Source organism: Trichosurus vulpecula, chromosome 3 (genome assembly GCF_011100635.1).
Source record: "Trichosurus vulpecula isolate mTriVul1 chromosome 3, mTriVul1.pri, whole genome shotgun sequence".
Lineage (NCBI taxonomy): Eukaryota > Metazoa > Chordata > Mammalia > Diprotodontia > Phalangeridae > Trichosurus > Trichosurus vulpecula.
The window spans coordinates 230,539,024-230,552,610 of NC_050575.1; the positions used below are offsets into that span (position 1 = coordinate 230,539,024).

General features: G+C 38.3%; 1 pseudogene; it reads left to right on the forward strand.

Annotated features, from left to right (window-relative positions):
- Positions 1–12,069: 12,069 nt before the first annotated feature.
- LOC118842420 lies at positions 12,070–13,219 on the forward strand (annotated as a pseudogene).
- Positions 13,220–13,587: the final 368 nt, after the last annotated feature.

Genomic DNA, 13,587 nt, shown 5'->3' on the forward strand with positions numbered 1-13,587 from the left:
TCCCCTTGCCCCCACCTCAATATTGATTTTGCATATAATTTGCCTGGAGCACTCTCCCTCCTCATCCCTCTCAACCTCCTGGCTTCTCTGGCTTTCTTCAAGTCCCACCTAAAGTATTACCTTCTTCAAGAAGACTTTCCCAGTCTTCTTTAATCTTAGTGCCTTCTCTCTGCGATTATCTCCAGTTTACCCTGTATCTCTCTTATTTGTAAAAGTTGCTTGCACATTGATTCCCCCATTAGGCTATGATCACTTTGAGAGCAGGGACTCTATTGTCCTTTTCTTTGTATCTCCAACATTTAGTACAATGCCTGGCACAGGTGGTTCAGGCTGAACTTATAGTCAGGAAGACCTGAGTTGCAAATCTTATATCAGACCCTTACTAGTTACATGACCCTGGACTCTTAGCCTCAGTTTCCTCATTTGTAAAATGAGGACAATCATAGCCCCTTTCTCATTTGTGGTAGGTAAAACACCAGGTTGTTTTGAGGATCAAATGAGATAACATATGTAAAGCACTTTGTACACCTTAAAGCTTTATATAAATGGTAGCTATTATTATTATTACTACCCCCCTTAATGCACTATGTTCCCTCCAAACTGGACTAATAGCTGTTCCCTGAACCTCAAAGTTCATCTCTGACCTTCAGGCCATTCCCTATTCTCCTCATCTGTCTATAGGGATCCTTGTCTTCCTTCAGGTTCCCACTTGGGTACCACCTCTTCCATGAAATCCTCCCTGATCCCTCATTTCGTGCTCTCATTCTTCAGTTCTTGTACAGTACTTGTGTTTATTCTCCAGTCCCATTGAGAGTAGGAACTGTTTTGATTTGTCTCTGTGTCTGCAGTGCCTAGCATAGTGCTTGGCACAGAGTAGGTGCATAATAAACATCTATTGGATTGATTTGGTGGCAAGGGAACCCAGCCCTAGTTCTCTCATCCTCTGCTGTTTTCACTACCTTGGGCTATAAGACTGAAGCCTTCACTATTTCCCATCTTTGTTCCCAAATATAGTATTATACAATCCATGGGGGAAAACTTAAAATTTCAGCAGGGTACAATCCCAGGGGATGTTAGCATTACTTTTTAGCTGAGTTTGTGCTACGGCTTATTTTATCTGTCATCTTGCTTCTCTCTACAGTTTCTTCTCAGAGAAGAAGAAGGATTTCTTTGAAGACTGCATGACATTGACTGTGAGTCACATACTTGTATGAATGAGTATGGCTCTCAGGATGAGGAGACAAACTCACATGAATATAAAAATTAAGGTCATGTCGACACTGAATTTGGGAAGAAATATGAAAGAGCTCTGCCCAAGGTCAGCTTGAAAAGAACTTTGTAATTCCATGGAATTTCGAGCTAGAAGCCCCCTCAGAGGTCAGCTAGTCCCAGACCCTTCATTTTACAGAGGGGGACATTGAAGCTTTAAGAGAGGAAGGGACTTTTCTGTGGTCACACAAGTAGTACCAGAACTGGTCCTCTGTCTCCAAATGCAGGGACATTTCTACTTTACTAGATTGCTTCTTCACGTATTTGTCTTTGATCGTGCTCTATGACCCCTCTCTCCCCACCCCCATACATTTACAAAAAATCATACAGCCCTGTACTATTAGAAAATTGTGAATGGTCATGTATGTAGTGGGCTTATGCTGAAGGGGGCTCATATGCATAAAACAGTTCAATCCTCAGGTTGCCAAAGGGACTAAGGAACTTGTGCAGGATCTCAAAGAGTGGATACTGAGATCTTTCTGGATTGGTAAGGGAATGAGCCTAAATATCCCTGGCCCACTACATCTAATGGGTTCCAGACCAAGCTTCACATCCTATCCAGCTGTCTGCCTTGGCTATCTTGCCACATGCCCTCTTGCAGCCCTGCTTCTGAAATGCCTTCCTCTGGAAGAAACTAGCAAACCCAGTCATCATTTTATAGATGAGGAAACTGAGATTTTGACAAAAGTTAGTTGACTTGCCCAAGGTCTCACAGCTTGTGACTGTCATTACTGTTAATATTTTAATTACAATGATTAATAATACCTAGCATTTATATGGTGCATTAAAGTTCACAAAGCATTTTTCATGTGTTATCATGTTTTCTCCTCAAAACAACCCTGCGGGGTAGGAGTTATTATTATCCTTATCTCACAGATGAGGTTATTTGAAACTAAGGGAGTGATTTGCCCATGGTCGTATTTGTAGAATATGTCTGATTTGAACTCATGTCTATTTGACTCCAAGTCTAACACATTTTCGCTTTATCATCCATTTAATTCTTCCAGTCTGGATCCTTTTCACAGTCATCTACCCCTCTACAAGTCATTTCCCCACTTTTCCTACCCTCATAACTGAAGACTTTAATATACACATTAATATCCTCCTAAGCACTTTGACCTCTCACCTTATCACCCTGATCAGCTCCTATGCCTTATATCTCCATCTCACTTCAACCACCCTTAACAATGGCCATACCCTTTATCTCACCATCACCCATAGTTGTGCTATCTGAATTGAATTGTGAGATTCTTCTCTCTCATCCTAACTTACTATCTTCTCCTGTCTTTCTTTCCCTAGTCCTGAGAAAACCTATTTTTGTCTTCCCCGTGACCTCCGATCCCTCTCTTCCTTCTGATCCTCCCAGTCCATCACCCCTGCTATGACCTCAATTTCCTCCCTCTACAGTCTTGACACCATGACTGACCGATTTCATTGGATACTATTCTCTACCCTTGAATCTCCTGCTGCCTTGTGTGTTATGATCATCAATGGTACCTTACCAAGCCCTATCCCTGGGGTTCTCCCACCCTTAAAATCTCCTACCATCTTGTATGCTGCTGAATGCTTCCAGAGAAAGTAGCCCAACTATGTCATCTGGGTCTACTACAAATGTATGTTATTTTATAAGGCCACATTTTTTTAGAACTCTTTACCTCCTCAAATTATATTACATTTATTTACCTACTTATACCCTGTAACTTCTCTTCCTTCCTCACCCCTGTCTCCCACCAAAAAAGATAAGCTCCTTCCCAGGAGACTCATTTTTTATACCCAGCACCTGGCATGATTCCTTATACATAATTTTTGGGGGACAAAACTTGTAATTTCATTGGTATAACGACTCTTGGTGAGGAAATGTAATCTTGAGTGTCACTTTTTCTGCCAACCTATAGTCTTAGGGGCAGTTGCCTTGAGAATTGAGAGGTTAAGTCACTTACTCAGTGTCAAACAGTTGGCCAGTGTCAGGAGATTTGAACCCAAGTCTTCCAGATTCTAAGACTGTGCTGTGACTTCTTCTGCGTTAGGTATAATATGTGCTTTTTTAAAGATTTATTGATTTGAAATTAAGTGGTCCATATTCTCTCTCTCTCTCTGTATATATGTGTATGCATATATACACATACACATACGTATATGTAGTCAAGTGAAACAAATTCCTATATTGGCCATGTTTGAAGATGTATCCCTCAGTTTGTATTCCCCTGATTTGAGAGCCAAGGGATGATTCCATGATATTAAATGAGGAAGCTTTTCTTAATAGCTCCATGTGATACTGCTCCAGCACCCCTCATACTCCTGCTTTCTTTTATGTCTCTCTTCCTTTCTCCCTTTCTCTCTTCATCTCCTTGTCTCTCTTCTTGCCTTTCCGTTGTTATAGGAAAGAAACTGGAGTTGGAAGCCAGGAGACCTGATTGCAGGTCCAGTTCCAGCTTGGCTACTCCCTAGCTATAGGATCTTGAACCCTTAATCTTTCCAGGCTTCCTCATTGCAGTGTCATGGAATCATAACTTGTCTCTGGAGTCAGAGGAGTAAAGAACAAGGCATATATCTTCAAACATGGCCAATATGGGAATTTTTGCTTAACTATACATATTTGATGCAAAGATTTTCTTTTTCTTTCTTTTTTTCAATGGTGGTGGGGTGGGAGGGAGGGTTGCTAAAAAAATGAAAAGAAAGTCATCAAAGCATTTTTTTTAAATGTACAGAAGAGAACAGAAGGAGAGGAAACACAAATGAGCAAGACATCTCTGAAAGCTACACATTGAATATATTATACGCCTAAAAGTAAAAGCAAGACATATATAAGACACAATTTCATGAAGAATTCTCTTTTTGTTCTTGATATGTGGAAATGCTCATTTCATTTGGTGTTAGCTAAATTCATAATTTGACAAAAAAAAGAAAGTAATTGGCTCCAGCTCGATTCCATATGAACAGAGTACAGAGCAGAAAAATTCAAATTAGAGTGAGGTTTAGAAGCAGTCTTCCTCGAGGATGACAATTGAGGTTTCCCTTTCTTTTGTGTGTTTCTATGGTTCTCTGAAGGTCTGAGTCAGCTGGAACAGATGTTCCCTGTGGGAAGTGCTCTTGCGACTGGTTGTGTCTGCCGGGAGCTGTGGAAATGGTCAGCACAGAGCCAGGGAAAAGGACACGGAAAGAACAAATAAATACATACTGAGCTGCTTGCTGCATCCACCTGAGACCTTCTCCTTTCTCTGAGAGTGGTGCCCAAGGCAAATATCTTGGACACAAGGTATCTATCACTGAACGTGGTTTTTAGTCTGATTTGATGACAGAACACCTCTATACAAGGTTTAGACTCTTTGATCTCAAGCTCTTTCCTTAATGCCACTGAATGGCCCCTCCATGCAATCTCTTGGCAAGTTAAATGGGGCCAGGAAATTGCTAGCCATGGTATCATTGGTCCCAGGTGAAGTCCCACAAAAGTGAGGAGGGCTAGATGAGAGACCTGAATCAGATCTTCAGAACCACATCCTAGGAATGTCCCAATAGCCAAGAAATACTAGAAAGCCAAGAGGCTTAAGTAAGGGCTGGCTGGCTTCAGTTTTGCCACCATGGGCAACTGATCACTTCAGTTTCCTCCATCTCTCCAAAGGCAGCATGATTCAGCATTTTCAGTCAGATTCTTGCATCAAATTAACCTCATCTCAGATCCCCCCCAATGCTCACACACACACACACACACACACACACACACACACACACACAATGGAGGGATGTGGTGGCTTTTCTTGACAAGTCACTTCCCCCTCTGTCTTCTATCTTGTTATAGGTTCTGGCTCTCTGTACCCCTTCTCCAAGATTTGGGGCACAGTACCCTTAGGAAGAAGCATGGCATGATGGAGTAGAGAGTACACTTGAACTGGGAATTGGGTAGCTAGGGTTCTAGCCCCATCTCTGTTGCTACAGAGCAGTGGGACTTTGGGCAAGTCTCACTTCAACACCCTGACCCTCAGTTTCCTCATTTGTAAATCGAGCATAATAAATTCTGCCCTATTTACTTCATAGGATTATTGTGAGAATCCATTGAGATAAACATGGAAATGTTTTATATGTTGCAAAGTATTTTGATTACCCTTGGTTTGGGGGTAATAACAGCAAAATTCATTTTGTATAGAATTTTATAGTTTATGAAATATTTTACTCATAGCCACCCAGGGAACTGGACAGTGACACCATTATTGTCCCCGTTTTTCAGATGAGGAAAAGGAAGCTCAGAGAAAATGACCAATTTGGCCTGGTCAAACAGAAAGTCATGGTTCAGACCTGGAACCCAGAAAATGGGATTCTCAGATCTTCTAATTCCCAGTCCAATGCCTTTTCCTGCACACTTCAATATCCTACCACACAACCTCTGTTCTGTTCAGGCTTGTCATATCTCTGTTTCTCCCACAAACCTAGCTCATTGTCACTTTTGCGCAAGATGTAACCCAGGCTGTGACCATCTTTCATCTTCCTCATCTAAAGCCATATCATTCCTTCAAGGCTCTGTTCAACTGCTACTCTCCAAAGAAACCTCTGAATACACCAACCCACAATGCTAACACAGAGGTAAAATTATATGTCCATAATTTCCTCTTTGAAGTTCAAAATTCACTTCCTCCACAACAATCTTGTGATGAAGGTTGTGCAAATATGATTTCCTCCCCTTCGCAGATGAGACAAGTAAGGCTCAGGGGTAAAATTAGAATTGCCCCAAACTGAACAGCAAATATCAACTGGGATTAGAACCCTAATCTCTCCAAACTCTAGGTTCAGCATGCTTAATAATTATGATAGGTAGCATTTGTATAAGGTTTTAAGGTTTGTAAAGTGTTTCTTAAATATAATCTCATTTTATCCTCACAACAATCTTGGGATGTAGGTATTATTATTATTCCCATTTTACAGACAGGGAAAGTGAGGCAGATGGCAATTAAACAATTTGAATAGAATCACTCAGCTAGGAAGTATCTGAAGCTGGATTTGAATCGAGGTCTTCTGGCTGCAAAGAGTAGCCAGTATACCATTTACTCTAGTTCTTTGTTCTACACACAAGAAATATATTTGCATACAATTATTTATGTATTTATTGTCTCCCACATAGAATGTAAACTCCTTGAGGGGCAGGGACTATTTCATTTTTGTATTTGCATTCTTAGCCCTTAGAACAGTGCCTGGCACAATGCTTAATAAATGCTTGTGGATGGTTGATTAATTGATTACAATTGATTACACAATACCTATCCCTTCTTAGGGCTTCTATTACATTTATGTTACGTGTCTCAGAGGCTAGTATTTGTTCTCTGATGGTTTCATGCATTTTAGTTCTGTTCCAACAGTAGATGACATGCTCCTTGAAGGCAGAGGCCACATGTCTTTTACCCTTCTGTGTCCCCTGTAGTGCTGAACATGTGCTACAACAAATGGCATGGAGCTAAGAAATATTGAATCTTGTCATCAAACTTGGGTTTGAGACTTGGCTCTGAAATTCACTAGAAGTGGCCAAGTTACTTCCAATTCACTGTGTCTTAAGAGTCAAGGGGAGAGACCTTAGCTGTGAATCCCTGCTTTTCACCAGTGTCTCCAAAATCTCATCTTCTATAAGGTCATATCAATTCTGAAACTCATACCTTTTCAGCACACTCTTGCCCCATGGGCCCCTCCTTCCCTCTGATTAGGGATGGTGGAGGGTGGACATCAGAGAGCCCCTCCCAGATCTTCTATTTAAGGAAGGGGTCCAAGGGCAGACACCTCATCGTATACCACCTGGCTTCAGGACTTCATCATCCCCTAAGATTCCATGTACCCTCCCTCTCTACCCACCCCTAGACTCCCTTTTCAGCTTCTTTTTATGTATTGTCTTCCTCCATTAGATTGTAACCTCCTTGATGACAGACTGTCTTTTGCGTTTCTTTGTATCCTTAGCTCTTAGACATGCTTCTTGTTCAGTTGTTTCAATCGAGTATGACTCTTCATGACCCCATTTGGGTCATGAAGCAAAGATACTAGAATGGTTTGCCATTTCTTTCTCTAGCTCATTTTACAGATGAGGGAACTGAGGAAAACAGGGTGAAGTGACTTGCCCAGGGTCACACAGTTAATAAGTGAGGCCAGATTTGAACTCCAGAAGTTGTCTTCCAGACTTCAGGCCTGGCACCCTATCCACAGTGCTACCTAGCTTCCTATAGTGGATGCTTAATAAATGTTTATTGACTGACAGTGAGCTGCTACCTGTGTGACCTTAGGTAAGCTATATGCCCTTTCTGGACCTCAGATTTTTTGGCTGTAAAATAAGGGAGTGGGACTAGGAGACCTCCACAGTCCTGTCCAGCTCTATATTTGTAATCCTCTGAAATGAGAGTATATCTTATTTCAGTGAGATATGTTCTTTGTAAATGAGGAAGTCTATAGAAATGGAAAAGGTTGTTTTTATTGAACAGACAAATAGCAAAAATGACAAGTATTCTTTTTCCCTGCAGCTCTGTCTCAGAGCAGGAGACAGTGAATGTCATGATGTACTAACAGATATAGCCCTTTCTGGAGGTTTGGAGGGTGGGGGTGGGTAGACTGTATGGCCACTGGGGATCTGTCCCAGATCTTGGATCCTCTGATGTTAGCACCACCACCAGTGGGAGTTCTGGGATAATGGAGACTTTCCAGGTAGGGTGTGGCTCTTGACTCAAACCTGAGTAGCTGTGTGTGCCCTTAATGGAGCTGGGTTAGGCTTTAATTAGATGCAAAGTATTTTTAAGACACAATCTTGTTTTTAGCCTCACTTGGAGTATCCATTAGTGCCCCATCACAGAGCACAATGTTGCTTTGTACTTGAGCTTGAAACGAGCTCTCCAGTTTTATAAAATAATGCTCCCCCCTTCTCTGAACCTTCTCTGCCTTCCCTACCTCTCTCTGTACCTCACCCCACCCTGCTAGCCTAATTGCAAGAACTGTGAGAAATGCTTGCAACTCTGGGAGAGTCTAAAGATTCTTTTCCACACTCTTTATTTCTTTTTAATAGATTTTTTTTATTGATATCTTTCATTTTTACACTGCCCTGATTTCTCTCCTTCCTCCTCTCAGGGAACCATCTCTTCTAACAATTTTTTTTAAGAGAAAAAATAAGATAAGGGAAGAAAAGTCAGCAAAATCTATCGACATACTGGGGGGAAACTCTGATGTTTTCAGCAATATTTGTTCCTTTGTTGGGGTGCATTCTCATATATTTTCTTTGCGACCAAACATATTCTTTATAATTTTCCAAATTCATTTTCCACTATTTTGTGATTCCTGTGCTTTCCATTTACACTGATGTAGTCACTTTGTATGTTGTTCTCCTGGCTCTGCTTACTTTGTTCAGTTTATGCAAGTCTTCCAAAACTTCTGTGTATTTACCATGTTTGTCTTTTCCAACAGAATAGCAATATTGCATTACATTCATGGTCCACAATTTAGTTGTTCCCAAATGGATAAACTTCTATTGTCACACCCTTTCTTTTCACTTAGAGGAAGCTTTCAGGAACTAAGCATTCCCTGGGGAGGATCCTTCTTGTCCAATCCAACATCTCATCATCCCCAAATAATCTCGGTTTGAAAGGGCATTAGGAAGAATCATCAGGTGCAGGGGACACCTTGAATGTACTTTCTTGTTTTGATCAATTGTAGATATCCTAAATTCAATTCTATTAAATGAATTTATGTATAAGACACTGGGTTATCCTTGTGGCTTGTGTCAGTCAATTAAGTATTTATTTAGCCCCCTACTACAAGCTGAGCCCTGTGTTACATGATGAAGGTACAAAGACAAAAATGAAAATAGTCCCTTGAAGAGCTTAAATTCTATCAGGGAAAGTAACATGTACACATACAGAAAGTGACAAAATAAACATCAGTCAATCAATCTATCGACAAATATTTATCAAGTGTCATTACGGCTTAGGCGCAAGTACAGAGAATGAAGAAATCCCTGCTCAAAATGGCTAACATCCTAATGGGGAGGGGGGAACAATAAGTACACATAAAAATATATGGTATGACATAAGTTTAACAAATACAAATATATACAAAATAGTGAAATACAAGCTGATATTAGAGGGAAAATATATAAGTAAACAGTAATTAAGGGGATACCAGCAACTGGGTGGGGGGAGATCAGGAAAGATCTCATGAAAGAGATGGTGACTGAGCTGACCTTTGAAGGAAACAAGGGATTCTATGAGGCAAAGAAAAGGAGATGGTACATTCCAGGCATGAGGAACTGCCTTTGGAAAGGAACAGAGATGGGAAACTAAATGTCACGTGTGATAAAAAGCAAATAGACTAGTTTGGTTTGACTTTTTGGCAAAGCTCTTCCTCAATTTTAATCTTACTTTCCTCCTCTGTAAGATGAGAGGATTGTACTAGATGGCATCAAAGGTCCCTTTCATCTCTGAAATTCAATTTTCTAAGCTCAAAAGTCCTTTTAAACACTAACATTCTATGTTCTAAATTCTAAGGTCTCTTCCAGATGTAAAGTTCTCTAATAATCTGATCTGGAAAGTGCAAAAAATGTTCATCTCTTTCAACCATTTCTCAATTTGGGAGTTACTTTTATTCTTCTAACTTTGAAATTTTTTCCCTTTTAACTGTTTCCCTTCTAATCTTAGCTGTATTGGATTTATTTATGCAAGACCCTTTAATTTTATTTAATCAAAATTGTCTATTTTGTCTTCCATGATCCTCTGTATCTCTTGTTTGTTCATGAACTCTTCCATTATTCATAGTTTTGAAAGGCGATGTGTTCCTTGTTCCTCTAATCTGTTTATGCTTTTACTTTTTATATCTAGGCCATGCATCTATTTGGAGCTTGCCTTAGTATTTGGTGTGAAGTATTGGTCTACACCTAATTTCTTCCAGACTGCTGTCCCATTTCCCGAGCAGTTTTTGTCAAATAGTGAGTTCTTACCCCGGTAGCTTGGGTTTGTCAAATACCAGGTTCCTGGATTCATTTACTTTTCCATGTTGCATAGCTAATCAGTTCTACTGATTGACCTCTCTATTTTTTTTTAACAAATACCAAATTATTTTCATTCTTTGTTTTGGAGTATAACTTGAGATATGATATTGCTAAGCTCCTTTCCTTCTCACTCTTTTTCCTATGGTTTCTCTTGAGACACTTGACTTTTAAAAATACTGAAAGACATGGACCTATGAAGGAAGATGCTATACACTCCAGAGCAAGAAATGACAACTACAAGTATGCATAGTATGGTCTTACATATATATATGGGTGTGTGTATACATATATATATATACATATATATACCTGTATGTTTATAGAAATCTATGTATATGAATGTGTTTTATATATGTGTATATTTATGTATATATTTGTATACATATATATATACACACATCCATGTTTAATTGTAGCCTTCCTTAGGGTGAGGGGGGCAGAGAAAGAGAGGGAGAAAAAAATAAAGTAAAAAGTGCACAGCAGAGAACAAAAGAAAACTTAGAAGGAAGTAAAGAAAAGCTGGGTAGCTTTGAAAACAATGTGTACTATTTATTACATAGGTTTTCTTGAAATGGAAATTTATTGTTTTCTATTGAATCCTCTGATGTTCTGCTATGTAGATGGAAATGTTCTCCCCCCACCCCTTTACTCATTTTGTATTTAAGTTCAAAATGAATAAAAAAATTACAAAAAAGAGATCCTGGAGTTTTTGTTCCCCCAAATTAATTTTGTTATTATTTTTCCTAGTTTGAGAAAGTAATCCTTTGATAGTTTGATTAATACGGCACTGAATATTTTAATTTAGGTAATATTGTTATTACTTTACATTGGCTTGGGCTATTCATGATCAATTAATATTTCTCCAATTATTTAGGCCTTTATTTGTGTAAACAGTTTTTTTTTTAAGTTGTATTAATTAAATCCTTGTGTGTAGCTTGACAGGTAGACTCCAAAGTATTTTATATACTCTGTAGATATTTTAAGTGGAATTTTTCTTTCTATATCTTCTTGCTGGGTTTAATTGTTATTATACAGAAATGCTGGGGTGATTTATGTGGATTTATTTTATATCCTGCAACTTTCCTGAAATTATTGCTTTAATTAATTTTAGTTGACTCCCTAGGGTTCTCTAAGTGCCCATCATATTATCTTCAAAAAGAAAAAAATTCTACTTTGCCTATGCATATTCTTTCAATTTTTTTGTTACCTCATTTCTATAGATAGTATATCTAATATTGAATCAAATAGAAGTGGGGACAATGGACATTCTTGCTTCAACTCTGATCTTATTGTAAAGTACTCTATCACTACTACCTATAATGGTGGCTCCGGTTTTAGATATACACTGTTTACCATGTTAAGAAAAGGTTCATTTATTTTTATGTTTTCTAAGATTTTTTTAAAAACAGAAATGGGTATTGTATTTTGTCAAAAGCTTTTTATCCATTACTTTTGACATAATATGATTTTTATTGTTCTTATTTTTGATATGGTTGATTATGTTTACAATTTTCCTTATATTGAAGCCACCCTATATTCCTGATTTAAATACATCTGGTCATACTGCATAGTCTTTCTCTTATGTTTCTGTAACTTCTTTGCTGATATTTTCTTTAACATTTTTTGCATTAATGTTCATTAGGGATATTGGTCTATAGTTTTCTTTCTCTATTTTCACTTTCTCTGATGTAGGTATCAAGACAATATTTGTTCCCTTCCTTGCCCCCCTTCCCCATGCCCTGTTGGCTACGGGCATTTTTACCATCTCTGATTAATGGTGTCTTCTCAACATGATGAACTGAAAAATGTCTCTTGAGGACTACAGTAAGAAGCTACTTGAGCACTAGAAGGCTAATGGATGTCTCAAATCATTAAGAGAACAATTGAAAGATCTTATTAAGTCATATGAAAAGTCTAAAATGATCTCAAGGCCTTTCAAAATGTAGGGCAGATGGTGGGTGAATTGCCTAAACAAATAATAGAAGAAAAATTCATTGTTAAAGCAACAAATGGACAAAGCTAGGTTGTGAGTTGTCAATGTCATCTTGAAAAAAGTAATCTGAAGCCAGGGACAAGAGTTACTTTGGACATGACTACACTTACTCTCATGAGATGTTTGCCTTCCCTCCAAAAAAAAAAAGATTCACTGATTTATAACATGTCTCATTAGGACCCTGGGAATGTTTCTTATCCTGATATTGGACAGCTAGCTGATACATCAGAGAATTGGGAGAATTACCCCTTACAAACCCTGAGTTATTCCAGTGTGTAAGAATAATAACAACAAAAGGTTGTTTGCTAAATGGACTACCAGGAACAAGAAAAAACACTCTTGGCAAGAGCTGTTGCCAGCCAGCTGGATGTCAATTTTCTAAAGGTTATATCTAGTTCTATTGTAGATGAGTATGTTGGTGAAAGTGTCTATTTGATCAGAGAAATGTTCAGTTATGCCAGGGATCACTAGCTGTGCATCATTTTCACGGACAAAATAGATGCTATTGGTGGCTGTTGTTTTTCTAAGTGTACTTCAGCTGATAGAGAAATCCAGAGAACTCTAATGGAGTCACTGAATCAGATGGATGGATTTGATCTTTTTCACAGAGCAAAAATGATCATGGCTACAAACCAACCAGATACATTGGATCCTGCTTGGTTGCATCTAGGTAGATTAAATAGAAAAATACATATTGATTTATCAAATGAACAAGAGACATTAGCCATAATGAAGATTCATGCCGGTTCCATCACAAAACAAGGTGAAATAGATTATGAAAAAATTGTGAAGCTCTTACATGGCTTTAATGGAGCAGATCTGAGAAATGTTTATACTGAAGCAGGTATGTTTACAATTCATGCTGATCATCATTTTGTTGTAAGGAAGATTTCATGAAAGCAGCCATAAAATTGGCTGATTCTAAGAAGTTGGAGTCTAAACTAGACAACAAACCTGACTGAGTTATACAACAGGAAAGTTATTATTGCAATATAAAAATAAATTTGAGGATAATAATGCATATATTGGATATGATCTCCTTAGAAGCATATAACATGCAACATAATAATTCATTAGTCCTATATACATTACTAGCACAGAAAACTACACTGGTCAATGTATTTGTTGCAGCAAATTAAATGAGCTGCATTAGATAAGGTTTGGGTTTTTTTAAAATAGTTACTGTGTAAGCAATATATAAAACATTGAAATATCAATTTAAAAAAATATTTCTTAATGACACTTTATGTTATTTCACTTGTTTTCTTCTTCCCAAAGAATTGAATAAAATTTGTTTGATTCAATTGTCTTGCATAGTAAAAACAAAATG